The sequence below is a fragment of the Eulemur rufifrons genome, chromosome 29 (assembly GCF_041146395.1).
Source record: "Eulemur rufifrons isolate Redbay chromosome 29, OSU_ERuf_1, whole genome shotgun sequence".
NCBI lineage: Eukaryota > Metazoa > Chordata > Mammalia > Primates > Lemuridae > Eulemur > Eulemur rufifrons.
The window spans coordinates 94,223,679-94,249,185 of record NC_091011.1 but is presented as its reverse complement, the minus strand read 5'-3'; the positions used below and the strand labels follow the sequence as shown (position 1 = coordinate 94,249,185).

At 36.2% G+C, this 25,507-nt stretch overlaps 1 protein-coding gene across 1 annotated transcript in view; it reads left to right on the top strand.

The window, feature by feature from the left end:
* The window catches only part of EZH2 (enhancer of zeste 2 polycomb repressive complex 2 subunit), a 66,860-nt gene that overhangs the window by 1,573 nt on the left and 39,780 nt on the right, over window positions 1-25,507 (top strand). The window lies entirely within an intron of this gene.

Sequence of the window (25,507 nt, the reverse complement as noted above, 5' to 3'; positions counted from 1 at the left end):
TATTTTCTATTACTGTTTTCATCAGCATTAGCAACTAATTCATTTTTAGGAATAAAATGCAGGACAAGTGTGTAATACTGGTTTGTTCATAATTTTATTTGCAAGAAAATGAAAGTATTTAAGATATATTTTAATTTCCTGTTCATGGTCTCTAAAGTTAGGAATAGATAGGAGACTAGTCATAGATGTAAAGAATCCTATTCTTTCTTTTTGGACATGTTTTGGGGAATGTAATGCTTGTCCTGGAAACACTTAGGGAGATTGCATCTTAAATACTGATTTTTGTGCAAAGTGAATATATTCCAAAAAAAGAAGTTAGAAAAACGTAGGGACTCTTCTGATTTCATTGTTCTAACGAAGATCTAATATGCATCTGCTAATCATTTCATAAAAAGGGAGACAAAGAAAAGCAGTGTAAAAAACCTTTATTACATACGTTATGCAGTGTTGGACACCATTCAACAGACATTCCAGGTGCTGCTCTAAGTGTTGAGATTACAAAATGTTTGTATTACTGATAATTATGTATTTAAGAATCCTGATAATCTTGTCCATTGTTATTTGATAAGCTGGTTATGCAAATTTTTGGCAGAAATTTGGATATTTTAGGATAAAATCTTCTAACTTTGCCCCTCTTGGGTATTCTGTGTTTAATAATTACTATCTTTGTACTGGCCAAAAGATATTTTTAAAAAAAGTCTCTTAGGGGAATTGGTTTAAAATTTTGCTTTAAATTGTTTTCCGGTAGAATTGAGACTGTGTTTAGTCAGTTTAAGTAACAATGATTAAAAAAACACTTGTTGATTTAGTGTAGTCAGATAAAGTTCTAATACTTAGATACTGGCTTTCCTTGCCTGTATACATATAAGTGATTGTGTTGGCCATTTAAAAGTTTTAGGCAGATTTCTCCAGGTCACATTGGAATTTTTCCAAGATATATTCCATCCTTTGAGGTGACATGCTCAAGGACTGTGAATTTATTTCAATATTAGCCTTTAAATAAACAGTAATTAAGAAAGTTGATCTGCTTTTTAAAAACCAACAGCAAGGACAACTTCTCCCATGATATAATGTATTTTGGGATCGATTAGAAATGATTTATGTGTTAACGTTGAAGTCTTTATGTCAATATAGATGATGAAAATTGTTTCTGTAAATTTTGAAGGATTCTATATGGGTAGGTGAAACTTTTAGTTTGGGGGAGAGCATAAGTAGAGAGGAACAATTTGTTAAATTCAGGGAAAGGTTCATAGTCAGATGATACACTTTACTTTCTATAGGTCTTCCCTGAATTCCTAGGTACTCGGGTTCCCACAGGGATTTGTTTATATTTTATTATAGCGTGTATCAAATTATATTGTAATTACTTGTTTATGCATCCATCTCCTTCACTACACTCTAAGTGCCTTGAGGCAGAGGCTCTGTCTTATTTTTCTTTGTATACCTAGCACCTGTGTAGGTAGTTGCTAGAGAATAGGGGTTTTAATAGTTGAATGAATCAAGGAAATATGAAAAATGTAGGGAAATAACCTGACAAAAGAATTTGTAAAGCAAACAATATATATTAATATTCATGGCATGAGAAACTTTGAAAGGTATTTTTCTCCCTTTTTGAGAGGCACTGATTAGAAAGAAAAATAAGACAGTTGTCAAGGTGAATAAGTTCCAAGGTTTTTCCTGGTTATAATATTCTATGATATTGAAAATTGGATATCCTTTAGGTGCAACTATTGGTATTCTTGTTTGCTATTTCAGGCAACTATAGAGAAGCTTGATGAATGATCTGGATATCTAGCGGATACTATCTGCTTAATTTGATTTGATGTATTGATGATCCCTTTACAAAAATATAAGGAAGGGAAAGGACAAGAGAGGATAGCAAATCTTTTAATTGCAAGATGGCTTGTTACAGTTAATGAGTTCTTTATTGGAATAATTTGAAGTAGGTTTTGAAGCTAAAACTGAAGGAAGTAGGGACGACGGTGTAATTATGACTCATATGTTGGGATGCTCTCTTCACCATTCTTTTAAAATGATTTAAGTATAGATTAGCAAATCCAGTGATGTCTCAAAAGTTATAGCTGTTAAATTTCTAAGATGGTTGCACTGTTCCATATCTTGCCACTGCAACACTACTTGGTGCAAAAATATGACAAAAATGACATGAAAAAGGGAATTAATATTAAAGTGCCTTTTATTTGCCAGATGCCTTTTTGTTTGTATTTTACTGTGATAACATTCACATTACATGTTTTCTTTCTTGTAAAAACCACCCTGCATCTATCAACAGATGAATGAACAACATTTGGTATATATTAATACATACAATGATATATTATTCAGACATGGAAGGAAGGAAATTCTGGCACGTGCTATACAACATGGATAGACCTTTAGAACATGCTAAGTGAAATAAGCTAGACACAACCTTTTGTACAAAAATCATACAAAATCATGTGATCCCATTTATATGAGATGGCTAGAATAGGGAACTTCATAGAGACAGAAAGTAAAATAGAGGTTCCCAGGGGCTGAGGGGAGAAGCAAATGGGGGGTTATTGCTTAATGAGAACAGAGTTTCTGTTTGGAATGATGAAAAAATTGTGGAGAGGGATGGTGGTGATGGTTGAACAATATTTTGAATATACTTAATGCCACTGAATTGTACAGTTAAAAGTGTTTAAAATGGTAAATTTTATGTTACGTATATTTTATCAGAATGCAAAACTTAACACACCCTGCAAAGGTTTATAGATAAGGAAACTGGTCTAGAGGGGTTAGGAATTTGCGCAGGATTATCCAGCTGGTAATTTGCAGTCAGGATCCAAACTTAGTTGTTTGACTCCATATTTTCAACTCCATATTATCTACTCCACCTATCTACTGGCTTCCTGGGTGATTACATATATATCAGTTCCTAAAAGAGTGAGTTTGAGTCATTCAGAGAGAGTTACATTTAAAAGTAGGTAATTTTAGTTTGATGTGAAGTACAATCTGATGCCCTAGACAGACTAAAAGATGTCTTTGAGGATTTGTTTCTCAGCCAGAGCTGTAATAGTATGCATTTGAAGGGGGAATGTAGTAGAGTTTTAAAAAAGAGTGTGGTCCTTGGAGGCAAAGTTCCTGGGTTCCAGTCCCTGAGCTGTCAATTTGTGCCTGGGGTGTTATCCTCTTGATGTCTGAGCTTCCGTATCTGTAAATTGGTGAAGATAATGATAACATCCACTAAGGTGGTTGTGAGGATTAAAGGAATTAATACATGTGAAACCCTTAGAACTATACCTGGCACAATGTGTTTGATAAATGATTTTTAGTTATTGTGCCAGTATTTTTAAGAGTTGATGATGTACTTTCTCATTAATAGAACCAAACATTTATCAAGTTGAAATATGTGCTTAGGGGACTGCTAAGTAAAGAAAATAGTGCTATATATGTTTCATCTATTTCTATTTAGAAATGTCTTTCAATTAAATAAAAGTAATATGTGTTCAGTTTAAAATACTGAAACAATTTAGACACTTATGAAATAGGACCTTCTTGATCCCTGTGTTCTCGTTTCTTACTTTTTGAGACAGGGTCTTGCTCTGTTGCCTGGGCTAGAGTGCACTGGCGTTGTCACAGCTCACGGCAACCTCAAACTCCTGGGCTCAAGTGATCCTCCTGCCTCAGCCTCCCAAGTGGCTGGGACTACAGGCATGTATCACCATGCCCAGCTAATTTTTTAATTTTTTGTAGAGATGGGGTCTCGTTATTGCCCAGGCTGGTCTTCAACTCCTGGCCTCAAGCAATCCTCCTGCCTTGGGCTCCCAAAGTGCTGAGATTACAGGAGTGAGCCACCTTGCCTGGCCCCATCCCTTACTTTTAATAGTTTGGTGTATATTCTTCCTAAACTTTGCCCAATGAATTCATATATGAATATGTATTTTTACATATATTTTATAAAAATGGGACCAAGTTACTTAGTTCTAACACAATTTTTTTAGGCCAATACAGAGATATCTATTTCATTAAAAAAAGCTGATGTTTCTTTAGGGCTCAATATGTCTTTGGAGCTAAGTGCCTTATGTTCATTATTTTATATAGATACTATAACATTGTGGTCCCCAACCCCTGGGCTGTGGCTGGGTACCGGTTTTGTGGCCAGTTAGGAAATGGGCTGGCATCATTGCCTGAGCTACCCACCGCCCCATGACACCCCACTCCTCCACCTTCGGTCCGTGGAAAAATTGTCTTCCATGAAACTTGGTCCCTGGTGCCAAAAAGCCAACGTTGGGGACTGCTGCATAACAAGAGATGGAGAGATTAGGTAACAACTAGTTAGTGGTAGAGGAAGGATTTGAATTTGGGCACTTTGGTTTGAGAGCCCTGATCTCTCAGCCAGGGTTCATTTTTTGTGTGGCCCACAAGCTAAGAATGTTAACATTTTTAAAAGAGTTGTAAAACAACAAACCCCTCCAAGAGACTGTGTAAGGGAGACTAGGTGTGGCCTGCCAAGCCTAAAATACTTACCATGTGGCCCTTTACAGAAAAAGCTCACTGCTTCCTGCTCTATCAGGCTGTACCTCCTTTGTGAGTAGAAAGCACAGTATTCCAGTTTGTGAATGTGTCCGTATACAGTAAACCAATCCACTGTGGTGGACGTTGTTTTTTTCTCTCCTCAAAAGAAGTGAACATCCTTATGTGTCTGTGAACACTTGTGTGGCAGCTTTCTATAAGGACAGTTGCTGTTTCAAGATTATGCATATTTCTAGTTTTTATAAGTGTTGTCAAATTGCTTTCTAGAAAAATATTAATTTTTTAGTTAAAAAAAACTTCATGGAAGTATAATTTACACACAAAATGCACACATGTGAAGGGAATAATTCGAGGAGTTTTGACAAGTGTATGCACCTGCACTACCACCTCAATCAAGATAAATAACATTGCCATCATCTCAGAGTTCTTTCATGCTCCTTTACAAACCATTCCTTCTCAACTACTGATCAGATTTCTCTTGTTCAAGAATTCCATATAAATAGAATTATACAGTATAATATTCTTCTGTGACAGGCTCTTTCATCTAACATGTTTTTGAGATTTATCTGTGTTGCAGGTATCAGTAATTTCATTTGAGTAGTACTCCCTTGTATGAATGTACTACAGTTTTTAAAATTCATTTACCTGTTGATGGATACATGGGGCTGTTTCCAGTTTTGGCTATTAATAAACCTGCTGTGGCCATTTGTGAAAGTCTTTTCTGGACATATGTTTTCGTTTCTCTTGGGTATATACCTTGAATTTGGATTGCTGGGTCATGTGGTAAATATTTATTTCCCTTTATAAGAAACTGCCAAACTGTTTTCCAAAGTGGTTGTGCCATTTTACATTGTAACTGTACAGGAGTTACAGTTTCTTTGGAAATGCCAACCTTTTAAAATTTTGGCCATGAAATGAGTGTTAAGTATGTCATTGTGGTTTTTATTTGTATTTCCAAGGTGATCAGTGATATTGAATATCTTTTCATATGTTTATTGGCCATTTATATACTTTTCTTGTGCAAGCCTTTTTTTGCCCATTTTAAAAACTGAGTTGTCTCATTGAGTTGTAAGAGGTCTTTTTATATTCTGGGTACGCATTCACATTCTCAGATTGTATTGCAAATATTTTATCCTTAATTTTTAGTTGATTTTTATGTATTTTTGGCATACAGATCAAGTTAATGTTAATACTGGAAGCATAATTGTTCAAATTCAGTTAAATTATGTGAAAAATTTATTCCTAATTCACAAGTCATTTAATTCTTAGTGTAAAAAATTGTGTATTTGTAGAAACATGTAAACTAAAAGGATATTATTTATATAAGTAGTGTTAGATGTGTGGCATTAGGAATGATTAAATTAAGCTAACTAGTTTTGAGAATGATTATATTTAGTAATTCTTTAAGTTTTCATTTTGCATAATTCAGACCTTTTCATTAATTAGTGAGTTTAACTTTAAATTTTTTCCTTAAAGGATAAATGAGAATATTAAAAGTAAATTAAAAGTAACCTTGATCTTAGAATGTGGTATATAGAAATGGTGATAAGATTGTATAAAATCTACCTATTCTGACAGTTAAGTAAATTTTTTATTATAGAAATTGATGGCTTTTCGGAGTATATATGATATGCTTGATTTCTGCGTACTGTTTTATTTCTGTAAAGAACCAGTTTTTTGCTCAACACCTAGTTTGTTTCTACAGTTTTTAGTTTTTTGTTATGATACAAGTAATACATAACCTTTCCTTCTCCCTGTTTAATAAAGGGAGGGGAAAAAAGCAAGCCTTTGGGCTTCTATTGGGTGTCATATACCCACTTTTAGGTGATCATGTCATTGCTCAGCTCAGTCTTCCCATGACTGGATTCAAGTAAGAAACTCCGGAAGCTGGCATTCCAGGTAGTCTACAGAACAGCCCAAACTCTCTTAACTAGTCTCGTCTCTGGTTTTCTTATACCTTTCCCCTGTTGATCTCAATTGGTTTTTTTACTCGTCTGCAGAAAGTTTTACGTAGAGATTCTGTGCTCTGTCATCTTTTTGCAATATCTTCCTTATCATTTTAGCATCTCAAAGATGGCATTTAGCCTATGGCTCAAAACGATTCCTCCCTCACCCCAACCAAACTAGACAGCTTCTCTCCTGCTTGGAAAGAAGTATAATGTGTATTCATTTGTGTTTTTCTCTCTCTCTCACCTTCATTTTAAGCTTTTTTTACTCATCTATGTGGCAAAACTTAGAAAAGCATTTTGTACATTGTGGGTACTAATAAAATATTTGTGAAATTGATTTGGATCAAAGCCCTGAAAACTTGGGAGACCTCTTTTGTAACAATAACTCAGCAAATATGTAAACACCACTCTTACCCCTTAAAGTAGAGCCACCCAGTGAATTTTGTTAGCTGCTGTCATGATATTATAAAATTTTAATTTATATCCTTAATAGACTGTTGAAAGAAATGTTGAGAAACTCCAGTGATGTAAAAAAGTAAATGAGGAGCATGAAGTAATGATTCTGAAAATTTATCTTACCATGATCTTTATCAGTTGTACTTGTACGAGCTAAATTCATATATCAAGATGTCTCCAGTAAGTTAAAAAAAAAAAATTATCAAAAAGACAAAACATCTTGACTGTTTTATTCATTTTAGTGCCTTTGTTTTCTTTTTTTTGGAGACGGTCTTGCTCTGTTGCCTGGCATAGAGTGCAGTGGCATCATCATAGCTCATTGCAACCTCAAACTCCTGGGCTTAAGTGATTCTCCTGCCTCCGCCTCCCAAGTAGCTGGGACTAGAGGTGTGTGCCAACATGCCTGGCTACTTTTTCTATTTTTAGTAGAGACCGGGTCTCTTGGCAGGCTGGTCTCGAACTCCTGAGCTCAAGCAATCCTCCTGCCTCGGCCTCCCAGAGTGCTAGGATTACAGGTCTGAGCCACTACACCTCACCCAGTGCCTTAGTTTTTGGTACTAAAGACCACTTGAGAAGTGCTCTTAGGCAAAACAGAAAAATCTAACAAAATTAGACTGTAGATTTTCTTTAAACAGTGGAAGAATTTCCATCACTAAAGTAGCTTTTGGATTTTTGGATGTCATAGTCTGTAGTGAAATTTCAGTATATTCTGTTTGTGAGCATATGGGTACCTACCATGTAGATAATTTTTGTTATGTTACAAATAATAGAAGTGATTACTTTTTATTGAGAACCTGCCCTGTGCCTAATATACATGCAGTCCCTATATCAAACATTTTACTTTTTTTATTTCAGTAAAAACCACATAACATTAAATTTACCATCTTACCATTTTAAAACATGCAGTTTAGTAATGTTAAGTATATTCACATTGTTGTGCATCAGATCTCTAGAACTTTTTCATCTTGCAAAATTGAAATTCTATACCCAGTAAACACTAATTCCTACTTTCCCCTCCCCCCAACCCTTGGCAGCAACCTTTCTACTTTGTTTCTATGATTTTGACTGCTTCAGATACTTCATATGAGTGGAATCATACAGTATGTGCCCTTTTGTGACTGGCTTATTTCACTTAGCACGATAGGATTCCTCTGTGTTGTAGCATGTGACAGGCTTTTCTTTTTTTTAAGGCTGTATACGATTCCACTATATGTGTGTACCACACTTTTACATCCATTCATCTGTTGATGGATATTGGGTTGCTTCTGTCTCTTGGCTATTGTCAGTAGTGCTGCAATAAATGTTGACATACAAATATCTCTTCTACATCCTGCCTTGAATTCTTTTGGATATACAGTTGACTGTCAAAGAACACAGGTTTGAACTGTGAGGGTCCACTTATAAATGCATTTTTTTTTTCAACCAAATGCAGGTGCAAAATACAGTATTCGTGGGATGTGAAACCCATGTAGATGGAGGGCCGACTTGAGTGTGAGTGGATTTGGGTATACAAGGGCAGTCCTGGAACAAATGCCCTGAGTATACTAAGGGATGACTGTATATCTAGAAGTGAGATTGCTGGATCACATGGTAGTTCTATTTTTAGCTTTTTGAGGAACTTCTATATTATTTTTTATAATGGCTACTCTATTTTACAATCCCATGAATAATGCACAGTGGTTCCAATTTCTCTATATCTTTGCCAACACTTGTTTTCTGTTTTTTTGATAGTGGACATCCTAATAGGTATGAGGTGCTGTCTCATTGTGGTTTTGATTTGTAGTAGCGATATTGAACATCTTTTCATGCTTAGTGGCCCCAAACATTTTATGTTTGAATTTGTTGAAAATAATGCATTTTAATTGTTTTAAAAGTAAATAACCATGCATTGTTTGTGAAATGGGAAAAATAGAATCTGCCCTTATGAATATTATAAAAGATTCTATTAAGATGACTTTATAATTTTTTAACAGTATGCTTGATCTATCATTAGTTAGGAAAAAATTGCAGTATCCTTATGCATAAAATTCTGATCTAAAGTGTGTCATGTTCAAATTGTTTAATAGTGCCTGCAAAATTGACAAATATATTATTGCCCCTCCCTAAAGGGTACTATGAGTATGCTACCATGAAAATTATTTATGTGTCAGGAAAGGCTGGGAAATATCCTTCTGAATAACCAGTGAGGACTTGTAGATGGCAGAAATGTTGCTTGAACAGGCATAGAGGAAGAAAGTGTTGAGTTATTGTCCCACTTACCCCTTTAAATAATTTTGCCTCTTTGGACAATATTTGCCTGCCTGAAATAGGGAGCTCAAGTTATGCTATAAAGAAGATATTTTTGAAGGGCTACTTCCCGCCAGCAGCTTGATGTTGTGCAAAGAATGGTAGGCTCTGCTATTAGACTATATTTCCTTGGCAAGTCACTTTTGTGGATCTTACCATCATTGTAAAATGAATGAGTTGAATAAATAGTGGAACAACTTGTGTTACTGAGTATCTACCATGTGCATGCAGAGAGGATATCTTCATTTTGCAGATGAAGAAATTGAGGCTTGGTGAAAAAGTAACTTGCCGAGGTTTCCACAGCCAGTAGGACCAAGGTCCCTCAAAGAACCGGCTTTTGAGCCGAGTATGGTGGCTTGTGCCTGTAGTCCCAGCTACTTGGGAGGCAGAGGTGAGACGATTGCTTGAGGCCAGGAGTTTGAGACCAGCCTGGGCCATACAGTAAGACCCCATTTCTTGAAGGAAAAAAAAAAAAAAGACATTTACTGCCTTTGGGTCCATTTTAGCTCAAATACTGGCATTGTGTGAGCACTTGGTTTCTGTTATCCACTGAGAACTTTGTCTGGAGAGTTTGAGAAATAGGGGGCTTAAGTTCACATTACCATCACAGGCGAATGTGTGATTCTCCCTAGCTGGCATTTAATTGAGTAGTTATATTATTCTATTTCTCCCAAATTCTTTATCAATTAATCAATTCACAAAATATCTAATGCTAATTGTAAGCTTCTTTTGTCTTCAGTGTCTCTGCATTGTGGGTGTAATAGCACCTAAAAGCTTTTTCCATAATGGAATATGATGTATCTGACTAGCTTTGTAAACAATTCTAAATTGGGGAGTTCAAACTTACCAGTTCCAGTTTTTCTTATAGAATTTATCCTTATAGTTAAAGAAATAATTTTCTTTACCATTTGTCCAGTGTCGCTTGTTATTCACTAATAGTATGTAACTGGCCAGCTGTACTATACACGTTTTCTAGAAAAGAAAATTTCTTCAAACTATTTTATTGGGTGCCTCAGTCTTTGTCCATTAGGGCTATTGAAATAAAGGTTTGAATACTTTCTTCCTTACCCTCTAGAAAGAGACATTCTCTACTAGTGAAATTACCAACTTTTAAATCTAGACTACCATACAGAAAGTCATGTTTTTCTCCCTTAGAATCTATAGGGCCTTAATGTTAGCCACTCTCCCTAGCCCTCTCACTTTCTTCGTTTCCCATATGGAAGTGCTGGGGTATAAGTCTTTTTTCTCTCCTAAAAACCTTAGTATTAATTTGGAAGTTGCAAGAAATTGAAGGTAACTGTAGGAATTATATAACTGGTTTCCCTGTGGTTGGTCATTTCTTTACAGCATTTCCATAGGTTTTTGGGGAGTCAAAAACATAGTTTATCTGGGCTTAATTATTTTTGATAAATAATTTTATAGTAACAAAATAATTCAGTAGATGATATATATGGTTAAACAAAATATTTTCATTTGTTTTGTGCTGCTGTAACAGAATACCTGAGAATTGAGTAATTCATAAAGAACAGAAATTTATTTCTCATGGTTCTGGAGGCTGGGAAATCCAAGATCAAGACACTGGCATCTAGTGAGGACCTTCTTGTCCTCATGTGGCAGAAGGTGGAAGGGCAAGTGGGGAAACAACTCCCTCTGTCACACCCCTATGTAAGGGCACCTAATCTCACCGGTCTCTTAAAGTCTCTTATTACTGCACATTGGCAACACCTGAATTTTGGAGGGGACGTGTTCAAACCATAGCACGAATACTGACAAATCTCATCAACTGTTAAGTAAATACTTGAAGAGTTTGAAGTTTTCTAGTACCTAAGCAGTATATTTGTATTTGTGATAAACAAATATAAGGAAATCATGGAAAGGCTTATAGCTCATAACTGCCCCTACCTCCTTTACTTCCATCTTATGCTTATACTACTACTTTCTTAGCAAGATCATGAACTTCAGGGCCAAGAAGAGCCAAAGAAATTTCTGAAGGTCTCTGCTTCAGTGAGGGGTTCTGTTGGTAATCCAGAGACTAAAGAAATGGCACTTGCAAGTGTTCGTATTTCTGTGAAAGAACTGTCTGTGGTATACATCGAACTCATATTGAAACCACCAGATAACGGTTACTTGGTTTAGGATACCTGGAAATTCTGAGAGCTTCTGTAAATGCTTTGGGATTAGTATAATAGTTTGAACCACTTAGTCCATTTTATGAGTCTGTCTTCAGAATATTGAAGGAATTGCATCTTATTTGGGGATTAGGATATAAGGTCAGTGTACAAGGCACAAATAGTATGTTGACAGAATTACCCGTGAAAAGTTTGTAGGAAGATGCCTTATCACGAATACCTTCTCTTTAGGTCAAGACCAGCGCATTTTTCCTTTAGAATGAGAACAGATCATTGTTCTGTTGAGCACAAAGTTTTTGGTTTACGCTTAGGGTCAGTGCTATGTGAAACATTCTTATCTTTGAACACTAGAATCACTCTGAGCGGCTATATACCCTCAGTTTGAGAGACGTGCAGAGCAGGTTATAGAAACAGCAGATTCATGACACTTCTCTCATGCTCACTTAGGCATACACTTATTGTCTGGAATGGTAGGTAGATCCTTTGTATTTATCTAAATTGAGGTTTCTTTAAAATATTGCTTAGTCAATGTAGGTTGTTAGATTTGTGTAAGTTAAATTAGATGTTGCTGCTTATGTGAGGTATAAGATTTAAAATAGACTAGCAGAAAGAACATCTGGTATTAGACTTATCTACCTTTTCATTCTGTTTGCTTTTATTCAGTGGAGTGTTGAAATAACAGGTATCTCATGTCGTATCTTTGAGTTATAATGAATTGTATATCATAGCTTTAGTTTCAGGTACTTAATTTTTTGTTATATTTTCCTTCTAGTAGTGTCTCAGTAAACTGAGAACATACCCAACAAAATGAGAGGATTTTACTTATAAAACAGATTTTTAGTATAGTTTTCAAGGAAAACTTTAACCTTTAGTTATCTGTTCAGTGAATCTGTTTTATCTGTTCAAATTCTTTAAAACATTTACTATAAGGCAGGAGTCTGTGGTCTTCATGTTGAACTCATGAGTTTACTCTTGTTGAAAAGAGTGATCTGATTTTCGTGGAAAATACGTTACTGCTAATCTACTCACTTTTGCTGTAAGAATCAAGTTAATGTTTTCTATCATTCAGCTAAGATTGCTAAATTACTGTAATTTTCCTGTGCCTTTTAACATTTTAGCACTGCTGAAACCAGGCCTACAAATATGATCTTTATTTCTTCTCTTATTTTCCCTTATCATTAGTCACTGGCATATCTTTTTCCTAAAGATTTCTTCAACACAAATGCTGTTCATTATCCTTTCTCATCCGTAGTTGCATGTACAAATAATCCACTAAAGTGCAGGCACTAAAACCTGTTGTATTTTCCACATTTGGATGGATCTCACAGGATTTAGCACTTTCAGAATGTTCAATAAGTTATTATTGACCGGTTGATAATACCTCTATTCCTGCCTTTCCCCCAGGTCCTTCAACAGACATTTCTTTTAGCATTTTGCAAGTCATTTGGGTGGAATGTTTGGGTCCCACAGTAATTAGCTTGTGTGTTTTTATCATTCTTCTTCTTCTTTTTTTTTTTTTAAACAATAGAGATATTCAAGAAGCAGAAAGGTCCCTGGAACAAGATTTTTATTTTATCTTTCTTTTATGGGTGTAGGGTAAGGTGGGAGTATATAGGGAGTTGGTTGGTAGCATGAGGTTGTTTTTAGGGTGTTGCAGAGGGTCAGCAGGGTGACCATGACCATTGATGGTATGTTCTTACAGTGGTGATGGGTAGGGGTAGGAGAAGATGAGTGAAAGCAGAAGCATTTTGTTTAAAACAAATTGTTAGGTATTAATCTCTTAATTAGGCACAGATGTATGACAGACTTTCATTTGAATTCTATAGATTGACAAAGTTTCCTTCATTAAATATTCCTCACAGATTTTTGTTTGCTTTTCTTTTTAGTTGCAAGAGTGGTAATTTCTAAATTTCATTCTTACAAGTCTGTTAGAAATATATGATTTGAATATATTGCCTGTTATAGGTTCTCTGCTAGGCAAATGAAAAGGCAGGGTATTAACAGTTTCTGATTGATACGGTATCTGGATGTACTTACGGCAGCTTTTCTCCAAATGTGGTCCTAGACCCTAGGGGATCTGTGAGGTCAAAACTGTTTTCATAATTAATACTAAGATGTTATTTGCCTCTTTTTTTTTTTTAAACTGTTGACATTTGTACCCATGGTGCACAAGCAATGATTGGTAAAGGCTGTTGGCACCTTAGTGCTTGTAATAAAAAAGGCCACATTTGTTTGAGAATTTTTTTTTTTTTTTTTGAGACAGAGTCTCACTCTGTTGCCCTGAGTAGAGTGCCACGGCATCAGCCTAGCTCACAGCAACCTCAAACTCCTGGACTCAAGCAATCGTCCTGCCTCAGCCTCCCGAGTAGCTAGGACTACAGGCATGTGCCACCATGCCCTGCTCATTTTTTCTGTATATATTTTTTAGTTGTCCATATAATTTCTTTATTTTTTTAGTAGAGTCAGGGTCTCGTTCTTGCTCAGGCTGGTCTCGAACTCCTGAATTCAAATGATCCACCCGCCTTGGCCTCCCAGAATGCTAGGATTACAGGTGTGAGCCACCACACCCGGCCTGAGAATGTTCTTGATGAAGTGGTAAAAATGATTAATTTTATTAAATCTTGATCCTTGAATGCATGCATTTTTAACATTTTTTGCAACAAGATGGGAATGTGCATAAAGTGCTTTTGTTGCATATTGGAATAAGTTGGATTTCAAGATAAAGCACTTACGTGATTAAGTTGCAAGCTACACTAGCTACTATTTTAGTAGAAAACTCCACTTTTACTTAAAAGAGGGGCTGAAAAACCGTGGTTTTTTAGTCTTGGGTATTTGGCAGACATTTTCTAAGATCAATGAAGTGAACCTGCCACTCCAAGGAAAACAACTGACCATACTTATTGGCAATGAGAACATTTGAGCTTTCAAGCAAAAGTTAGAATTTTTGGAGAACTTGTATCTGTAACTGTGAGCCTGACAGTTTCCCAGTACTTAAAGATTTTTCTGATGAGATTAGTGGGTTTAACAAATATGATTTTTTGAAATATGTCAATTTCTGGAAAATCTGCAGTGGACTAATTTTTCAAATGAGGAACGATGATGTTATAACATCATGCATGGATTAAAGATTCATTAAAAGTGAATAGACCAATGAATGCTAATGTAGCAGAATAGGAAAAGTTCATTGATACAAATTCAGATTCCATGTTGCATCTAATCTTATAAGAAACTACCACTGTTTAATGAAGTATGGTGGTTGTCTTGAAGAAAAGCACCTATGAGATTGAATTGTAAGCTGAACTAGCCACTTTTTTCATAGAACAGTTTTGGTGTAATATCAAAGCATAAGATCTACAACTACCTCAAAAAGCTATTCAAACATTCTCCCCTTTTCTGGATAAATACCTGTTTGAGATCGAGTTTTCTTCATACCAAAACAACATATTAGCATAAATAGGATGTAGAAGCAGATATGAGAATCTAGCTGTCTTCTGTTAGATATTAAAGAAATTGGCAAAAATGTAAAACAATGCCACTCACTACTTTTTAAAAGGAAAATTTTTAAAAAAAATAAAATGTGTTATTTATATTAACATGACATTTGGCCCTCTATATCTGCAGGTTCCGCATCTGCAAATTCAACAATCTCGCATCAAAAATATTCGGGGGAAAAACCCAATAAAATAACAGTACAACAATAAAAAATACAAATAATACAATCTAACAGCTATTTACTTAGCATTTACATTGCATGAGGTGTTATAAGTAATATAGAGATGATTTACAGCGAACAGGAGGCTGTGCTTAGTAGGTTCTATGCAAATATGCCATTTATATAAGGGACTTGAAAATCTGTGGACTTTGGTATTCATGGAATTCCTGGAACCAATCTCATGTCGATAGCCTAGAGATGACTGTAATAGGCATGCTATTACTATTTTTAATACAATAAATTGTAAAAATTTGTTGTTTTTCATTTCTATCATGTTAAATACTGATAGCTATAACACATAAAAACTAAACAAGTCATGAGACCAAAATACTCCAGAATAGCGTTATGGTGTTCTTCCTTTGAATTTTCTGCCTTGTTTTTCTGTGCTAACTAACTACTATACAAACAATTAATGTCTTAGTCTGTATTATAATTTCCAAATTCTTTGCCATAGTAGTGGCTCATTTAGGACTCCATTATCTTTTGATCTGTTTTTCCTTCTCCTCATATGCCTGTATCTGGATTTTTAATTTTAGAATGTCTCTTGCCATCTTTTTTCTCTATTTCCACTGCTGTCCACCCAGTCAGGGCCTTAATTCCCAAAATACTTCAGTATTCCAGTTTTTGCTCATATGGTGATTTTGCAAACTTGAGTGTTGAATGGAATCTCAGGGTTGACTTGACATTAATTTTATTAATATGATTTCTAAAAATGTACTGATATAAACTCCTTGTGGTAAAACCGAAACAAATTTACAAATTAAATATAGGCCATCAAATTAGCTACATATATTTAATGATGCCATTTTGTTAAAACTGTATACCCAATGTTAGAACTTGTCATAGAATGACATAGCCTCAGGACCAGTTTTATAATCAATTTCTTTAATTTGACTTAATAATACTAACTTGGAGAATGGCTATTTGCATAAACATATTATATAAAATGGTATAACTTTTAGTCTTTATTTGTTTAGGATAATTAGACCTACTAGTTAACCAGAAAAGGGCCAGCTATCAACCCTTGAATGCCAGTTTTGATGCCTGTTAAAAATTCTGTAAAGCTGTGATCACTGAGGCATTGTGGAGTTACTGAAATCTGCCTTCAATGGATATTTAATGTAATTATTCTTGAAATCTTTATCAGAAAAAAAAGTATTGCCTGTTTTACTACTGAGTTTGCTGTTAGTGAATTGTTGGTTGGTGGGATCTCCACATCACCTTGGCTTTGCAACACAGTTAGGCCTCCAGGTGCTTCAGCACAGCTTCCTTTGTTTGCCAGCCCTGCTTTACCTCACTTACCTGTTGTTTCCTATAGCACTCAACACTATCTTATATGCTAAACATTTTACTTTGTTTTTGATTGTTTCCATCCTACTAGATTTTAAGTTCTATGAGGTCACAGATTTTTGTCTGTTTTGTTAATCGCTAAATCTTCAGTTTCTATTGTAGGGCCTGGCATGTATTAGATGCTCAGTAAATATTTGTTGAATGTATATTAACACTTCTCTTTATTCAACTGCAAACTCAAATGTTCTTTTCTGTGTTATGTGCTTCCAGTTGGGGACAGAAGCCACGTTTGTCTTTAAACATAACTAAACTGGCCCTGAATTGTATAGAATCTTTTTGATTGATTGATCAGTACATGTTTAATCAGTGGAACAATTACCCCCCTTGATTCAGATTCTGTATTTCTATTAATGCAGCCTAAAAGTGCAGTATCTCTTTAAATAGATGTATCATTGTATAGGCCCCTATGGAGATCGTTTTTTTCCTTTTAAATTACCCCAGTTTTAAAATAGTTACATGATATGTGGGAATTTTTTCCTCAAATTCCTTTGAAGTTAAAATTTATAAAAATACCAGGTATCTTAATTACTACCTGTTTTCTTTAACCCCATACTTTTTTTTTTTAATAATTTTTTTTTTTTTTTTTTTTTTTTTTTTTTTTGAGACAGTGTCTCACTCTGTTGCCCAGGCTAGAGTGCCGTGGCGTCAGCCTCAAACTCCTGGGCTCAAGCGATCCTCCTGCTCAGCCTCCCGAGTAGCTGGGACTACAGGCATGTGCCACCATGCCTGGCTACTTTTTTCTATATACTTTTAGTTGGCCAGATAATTTCTTTCTATTTTTAGTAGAGACGGAGGTCTTGCTCTTGTTCAGGCTGGTCTCGAACTCCTGACCTCGAGCGATCCACCCGCCTTAGCCTCCCAGAGTGCTAGGATTACAGGCGTGAGCCACTGTGCCTGGCCAACCCCATACTTTTTAAAATAATTCTAATCATCTGTTTGAATTTTTTTGTTTTTTTCCTATTTAACATTTTGTATAGCATTTTCACATTTTTTATGTATTTCTGGTTATCCTTTTTAAAAGTGAATGCCATTTTTAAAAATGAATGTCTTTACATTGGGTTGTTACAACGTAATTCTCTTTTTTAAAAAAATTTGTTTTGGAATAAATAATTTGAGACTTACATAACCATGGTACCTTTGTCAAAACTAAGAAACCAATATTAGTATGTCATTATTAACTTGAGACTTTATTTGGATTTTACCAGTTTTTCTACTAATGCCTTTTTTGTTTGTTTCAGGATCCAATCCAGGATCTCACATTGCACTTGGTTTTCATGTCTCCTTAGCCTCTTCAGATCTGTGGTTGTTTCTCAGCCTTTTTCTTTTGTTTGTTTTTCATGAACTATTGAGAGTATTAAAGACTACTGGTCAGGTATTTTGTAGGAATGTACTTCGATTTTGGTTTACCAGATGTTTTCTTGTGATTAGACTGAGGTTATAGGTTGTGAGGTTTGGGGGAAGGAGACCGCAGTGAAATGCACTTCCCATTACATCATGCAAGGGGGTACATCATAGCAACATGACTTGTCACTGGTGATGTTAACCACGATCACTTGGTTATGGTGGTGTTTTCCAGGTTTCTCCTCTGAAACATTACTATTTCCCTTTTCAGACTTTCTTCTTTGAAAGTGAGTCACTTAGTCTGGCTCACACTCAAGGGGAAGGGAATTGAATTCTGCCTCCTACAGTGGGGAAGTATATACATGTATTAGTTGGAATTCTCTATAAGGAAGGTCCCTTCTCCTTTATTTATGTATGTATGTATGTAGTCATTTATTTATATCATAGACTCATGGATTTTTTTAAATTATAATACTGTTATGATTTATTTTGCTGTTCAAATTTACAACTTTGGCAATTGGAAATTCCATCATTTTGGTTCCTGTCTTTGACATATCCCTGACCTTTCATCTTTTGAGCATTACCTTTCTGCTACAGGGTTGTCTTGTATTTTCCCCGTCTCAGCCCTAGAATTAACCATTTCTACAGAGCCCTGCTTCCTTGTATTGGAGGATGGTATTTAGAAACAAAGGTTATGGGTGCCCGGTATGCTTATGGCTCCTGAGGTGTTGCTGCTTCTAGGCCCTCTGTTGGACAGAGCTTGGAAATACATGTATGTCAGCTAATCCAGATGTGAGTACATATCTATGTTTCTTTATTTTACTGCATATATTTTAAAATAAATATGAGTTCATACTATATCTGTGACTCTAATCCATCACCACTCCTTGCTTATTTGTAACTACTTTTTCTGACATTGAGAAACCTTGTTCAACCCTAGTATACACGTAGAGTCCTTTCAGAATTACAAACTATAATAGTACCTCGTGAGAAACAAATTTGCCAACTAGCATAGTGTTTACGTACAGTTCTTTTTGTTGTTATCCTTCCTGTATCTAGTCAAAACAGATTGTCCAGAGTTATGTAGGCTAGCTCCTCCCCTCAACCCTCTTCACCTTTCATGAGGCTATCATAAGATTGTAATATAGTTAGACTCATTGTATAGTCCACATTCCATCCTGAGATCCACTGATAGCCTGTTTTGTTTTTATTTGTATACAGTTTATCGTTTTAAAAAATGATTGTCTTTACATCAGGTTGTTGTCTAAATTAACTTTTTCATGAATGTTGTAATTCCTGATCTCACTCATCTGCAGTTTTTTTAGTTGATAGCCAGTACTTACTGTCTGCCTGGCACTGTCTATGCACCGTATACAAATTTATTTCTGGTAACGACTCTCTGAGGTACTCTTGAATTAACCTCTTTTTTGTGAGGAGAGTGAGGCACAGAGATGTTAATTGCCTATGTTCACACACAGCTGGGAAGTTGGGGAACTGGGATATGAACCCAGGTAGTCTGGCTTTGGAGTCTAAGCATTTGCCTTTTGTTTAAGACTGTTTGTAGGACTTAGACTAAATGCTGCCTTATTAATTGAGCTTATTGTTTGAACTTAGTTTGGAATGGAGAGTGCTGCTGCCCCCTCTTTGCCTGGCATCCATAGCAGGCCTTGTTAATCATGATAGCACTCTTTCCTGCTACGCTAGGACATGGCCTGGCCTTCTAATCCTTTAGACATAACCCTTAAAGTGGTTATAGGAGATGAAACCTATTTATCATCTTTGATCTTGTCTTTCTTGAATCCTGATTCTAGTATCTAGTGCATAGCACTGTGCACCTCCTTCTCTTGGATTCCTCTCTCATGTTCTTCTTTTTCACAGGGTCCATGTTTTCTGTATTTCTCCTCCGCCATAAGATCTGCTTTTCTTAGGTAATTTTTATCATTTACCAATAGTTTAACATCAATATGTCTAAGTTCTCTTTATATTGTTTTCCTTATCCTTACCTGCAAAATCTTATTTACCATTAATTTACTATTCAGTGTATCGAAACCATGCTCTTTAAGTTAATTGAAATTGTTAAATGAGACTAACAGCTGCCTTCAAAGCATTTAAATATAAAAGCACTACTGAAACTGGAGATTTTTCATAATATAGGCAATTTTATGGCATTGTTGCTGTGAAGTAAACATTTCTTAAGGAAAGGATATCAAAAATGTTGTAATCATATTACTGACATTTTGTTGGGTTCGGGTTTGATTTTATTTAGCCTGGTGTTCAGTTAAGAGTCAAAGTTAATGCTATTAATTTAGTTAGGAAGGAAAAATAGTACATGTTGTTTATTTTGTTTTCTTTAGACAAGTAGAAACAGGAACATCTATTTGGCCAGGCCAAATAGATGGCTATTCTGCTGATTAAGCAGATCCTTTAGGAAGAAGAAAGGCATCAAGAACACTGGTGGTGCCTGGGTTCCTTTTTATTTATTTATTTTTGGATTCTTCAGTCATTGAAAGCTGAGTAAGGAGGGGCAGGAAAGTCTTTTGTAATGGCCTTTCACAAGTGGAGTAGGGTTGCACCTGAATGAATGCTGATTCCCTGGGCTTGTGTCTTGGATGTTCCCTGAGGGCCTCTGTAAACCTGAGAGGTTGGAGGAAGCCCTCCTCTTTCTGGTGATGCTTTTTTTTTTTTTTTTTTTTGAGACAGAGTCTCACTCTGTTGCCCAGGCTAGAGTGAGTGCCGTGGCGTCAGCCTAGCTCACAGCAACCTCAAACTCCTGAGCTCAAGTGATCCTCCTGTCTCAGCCTCCCGAGTAGCTGGGACTACAGGCATGCACCACCATGCCCGGCTAATTTTTTTTTTTATATATATTTTTAGCTGTCCATATCATTTCTTTCTATTTTTTAGTAGAGATGGGGTCTCGCTCTTGCTCAGGCTGGTCTCGAACTCCTGAGCTCAAACGATCCGCCCACCTCGGCCTCCCAGAGTGCTAGGATTACAGGCGTGAGCCACCGCACCCGGCCTCTGGTGATGCTTTTGATGATAATGAAATAAGCTATGAGAACCTATCTTCCATTAATTCAGACATTCTTGTACAGTTGGTCTTCTGTATCTGTGGGATTCCACGTTTGTGGGTTCAACCAACTGTGGATCAAAAGTATTTGGAAAAAAACCAAAAGAGTCTGTACTGGACATGTACATACTTTTTTTCCTTGTCATTGTTCCCTAAACAATATAATATAACAACTATTTACATAGCAATTATGTTGTATTAGTTATTGTAAGTGATCTAGAGATGATTTAAAGTATATGGGAGGATATGCATGGGTTATATGCAAAGACTATGTGGTTTTATATCAGGGACTTGAGCATCCATGGATTTTGGTGTCTGTGAGGGGATCTTGGAACCCGTCCCCCATGGATACCAAGGGATGGCTGTATTTATAGCCTCAGTGGTAAGTATGTATTTCAGATGCCTTCTGTATTTCATGTGGCAGAAAACCTAATCCAGACAGGTTTAAGAAGAAAAAATTGGGGAGATTTCTTGGCTCTATAACAGAAAACTTCTGAATTGATTTGGCGAGGTATACCTGATTTAGGGCTCAAGTGATGTGATGAGGGTCCATTTTCGGCTTTGAGTTTTGGTTTTTTATTGTTGTTGACTTTCTTCTTTGTGGGTTTTTTTTTTTTTTTTTTTTAATGGTTGTAAGATGGCTTCCAGCAAGTCCTTGGACAAAATTTTCCAGGTTTAAGTCTAAGGGAAGAAGAGTGAGCATTCTTGTCCTAGTATTGCAAGGAAACCTTCTGAGATTTTCACTGTGACTGGACTGATTCTGGTCATGTATCCAACTCTGTACCAGTCACTGTCTCCAGGGAGGTGTGGTACCTTGGTCAGGCCAGGGTCACAAGCAACTTGAGTCAGCTTCCTCTGATGTACTTGAGTTCTCAGAGAAGAAGTGTGAAGTTCCCACAAAAGGTGAATTGATGCTGGGTGGCAAAAACAACATGGTGTCTACTCTAATGGGACAAAGTAAGATTATAAGGGCATGGTGTTCAGGGTATTTGTGAGTTTGGTTTGATCCATAGACTCTCTGCACAATGTAATTTTCCTTTATTTTACTTAACCTATATAAATGTAATTTTATAAGGTGTTACTATATTCTGTTAGAACTTTGATAGTCCCCTGCCATATTCTGCTTTGGCTTTTGCATTAAAGAATAGACGTTGTTTTGGTTTTACTGTATACACGTGGAATCTTGTTTTAAAGACTAGAGTTACAATTTTTTTTTTTTTTGAATAAGAGAAGCTATTTTCATATCCTGGATAAAATTCATACTAGTGTGATTTCTTTCACCTATGAAACTAAACATATGTTTTGAAAGAAAAATCTAAAAACCAGATGTATTCACGAGGTCCTCATCCATTTAGTATTAATAGCAAGTAATTTTAATAAGGTTCCCTTCTGCAAATATATTAAATATGAATATTTGGAATTGTATTTTAATACTGTACTTGGTTCCAGTGTTATGGAAAGATCACTGACAAGGGAATCAGAAGACCTGATTTGAGTCTGTCATTTGTTGTGGGAGGGAGGCAAGGGGAGTTAATATCTGAAGGCTCACTGTATGCCAGGTGTAGATAGAGCTGGGTGTGTTGCGTGCATATTTGGTGTTTGTAACCAAACTTTGATCTAGATGTATGGATAAGGACTTTAAGGCAATATCAGCTTCCTTTAACAAGAAGTCTCAGAAGCTCTGGGTTTTATGCTCAGGATCTCTGGTTGGTCCCTGAGATTCATCTCTTCTTGGGGGTTTCTTGGTAAGAGCGGACATTTCCTCATTTTTCTGGCTCAAGTGGGGATAGTCCACCCTTCCTTTTCATACCTCTAGGTAAACTTTTCAAATGATGTGCTGATAAGTTACTCATTATCAGTGTAGGTTAATAGACCTGGTTTTTTGCTTTTATTTGTTTTTAAGTCTATAGTAATCCTCCTTATCAGTAGTTTTGCTTGGAGTGGTTTTAGTTACCCTCAGCCAACTGTAGTCTAAAAATATTAAGATATTTTGAGAGAGAACACAGTCACATAACTTTTATTATAATATATTGTTATAATTGCTCTATTTTATTAGTTATTACTGTTAATCTCTTACTGTGCCTAATTTATAAATTAAACTTTATCATAGGTATGTACATGTAGGAAAAAACACATAGATTTTACAAATGAATAAAGATGGTTCTTGCTATTGAAGCACTTACAGTGGGGGTGGAGTGGAGTGAAAAACATGAAAATGTTATTTTTTTTTTTTTTTTTTTTTTTTTTTAGACAGAGTCTCACTCTGTTGCCCGGGCTAGAGTGAGTGCCGTGGCGTCAGTCTAGCTCACAGCAACCTCAAACTCCTGGGCTTAAGCGATCCTACTGCCTCAGCCTCCCGAGTAGCTAGGACTACAGGCATGCGCCACCATGCCCGGCTAATTTTTTGTATATATATATTTTAGTTGTCCATATAATTTCTTTCTATTTTTAGTAGAGACTGGGTCTCACTCTTGTTCAGGCTGGTCTTGAACTCCTGACCTCGAGCGATCCACCCGCCTCGGCCTCCCAGAGTGCTAGGATTACAGGCGTGAGCCACCGCGCCCGGCCGAAAATGTTATTTTAATATGTTGTGAATGCTATGATAGTGGGTGGGAGTTTGTTTAACGTAAAACATCCTTTTAATTGTTGCCTTAAACTTTATCTTTTTTTAAAAAATAGATCTGCCTATTTGGCCCCATACTTACAAAAACAGTCTGAATACTCAGATTTTTGTCATGACATACTTTATTAGAAATGTTGTTACTAATGGTAGAAACAGCATGGAAAGTATTCTAGAATATTAGACAAGGAGGGTTCTAGTACTAAAACATAAACTGCTAACTCATGTAGTATCTCTTTACCAAGATATAAAATGTACATCTTAAAAAATGAATTGTAATAATACCCACATTGCGCATCCATGAGAACTAAACTCGTTTCTGTGATAGGCTTTATTGCACAGGGTTGCTACCTCTAAGGACCAAGAATTTGTCCAGGCAGCAGACGGACTGGTTTGATTAGCCTATGAGCTACTGAGGCTATAGATAATCCATTTTTATCTGATTCCTTTTCTTTTCAGTTCCTAGGCCTTTGAAGTGCTAAGTGGTCTGAAAATAATTTGCATAGGATTACTTAAGCTCATCTACTAATTGATTAGCAGATGTGGAAGAAAATAGTTTCCTCAGAGTTATTTTTTTAAAAATAAAGCTCCATTTCTTCCTAAGTTTGTTGTCCTTTGGTCTCACTTCACTGCCTTCCTAACACCATTTCTACTTTACCTCAAAGAGAGGGGGTCATCTTGAGTTTAGTCTTCTGGTTTCTAATGACTGTCTCAGCTTTGCTCCACTGTAGCAGCCCACAGACAAAGTCACACTTCGACCCTTTTTACCTGGAATAGTTCTGTCTTGATGATTTCATTTTACCCTCTTTATTTCAAGTTCTGAAATTCCTGTCCATTCGTATCTCTTCATTCTTCTCGTGTCCTCAGTCCTTTTAATTTGTGACTTTCACCTCCAGGTTCATCCTTGTTGAAGGTGTGCCAGCCAGACTTCTGTCACTCCCATCCAGCTTTCTCTTGTTGAAAGCTTGGATTCCCTTTGGTTCTTTCTTTGCCTTTTGAAACCCAGCTCACCTTTTAAGGTTGAGTTCAGTTGTCATCTTTCCTGCCATTCTTCCCCAGTTCCTAATATTCTCTTCTCCCCAAAATATCTTTGCATATACAATCAGCGCCCCCCAACCGTATCTGTGAATTCCAAATCCATGGATTCAACCAACCAAAGATCAAAAATATTCAGGAAAAAAAAGTATGGTTGTGTCTCTGCTGACCATGTACAGACTTTCCCCCTTGTCATTATTCCCTAACAATACAACAACTATTTACACAGCAGTTACATTGCATTAGATATCATAAGTAATCTACAGATGATTTAAAGTATACAGGAAATGTGCAATATTGCATCATTTTATATCAGGGAATTGAGCATCCCTGGATTTTGGTATCTGAATGAGAGTCCTGGAACCAGTCCTTTGCAAATACTGAGGGATGATTGTATATCTCATACTAAAATGTATTTTTTCTTCCTTCTTATGTAGAACATCAGCTCTATAAGGGCAAGGATTTATTCATGTTTGTATATTCATTTTATTCAACTTTGTATACACTGCCTGCTTCATCATATTTATTACATGCTTGAGAATATGAATTTTTTTGCCCGTCTTTCAGCTCTGAATAAACTACCATCTGCTTTCTCTGTCACCTGGTGGTTGAGAATTCCTGTAGAAGGTTACCCACTGGCCTCAGGACTCTTTTTCTTCCTGTAAATAAATCTTCTCCTTAGGCAGTTTTCTCTGTGCCTGAGGGTTTTATGTAAACAGGAAGATAAAGCCCTACTCAGTTATTCAAGCCAGAAAGTCACCTTTTCCCTCACTTTCCATATTTAAATTATCATTTGGTAGAAGTTATCTCCTAAGTAACTGTAGAATTCATTTATTTCTCTCACTCCCCACCACACCCCCCCCCCCCGCCATGGTCTAAGAGGCTCTTGTCTAGGGATGGTATTGTGGTGGCGTCTAACCTGACTGCGCAGTTCTTTACTCTCCACCCCGCACCTCTCCTCCTGTTCCTGTACTGCTGTCAGCTTCGTCTTTTCAAAATGTAAATCACCCCTTTCCCCTTTTACTTAAAACACTCTGTGGCTTCCCA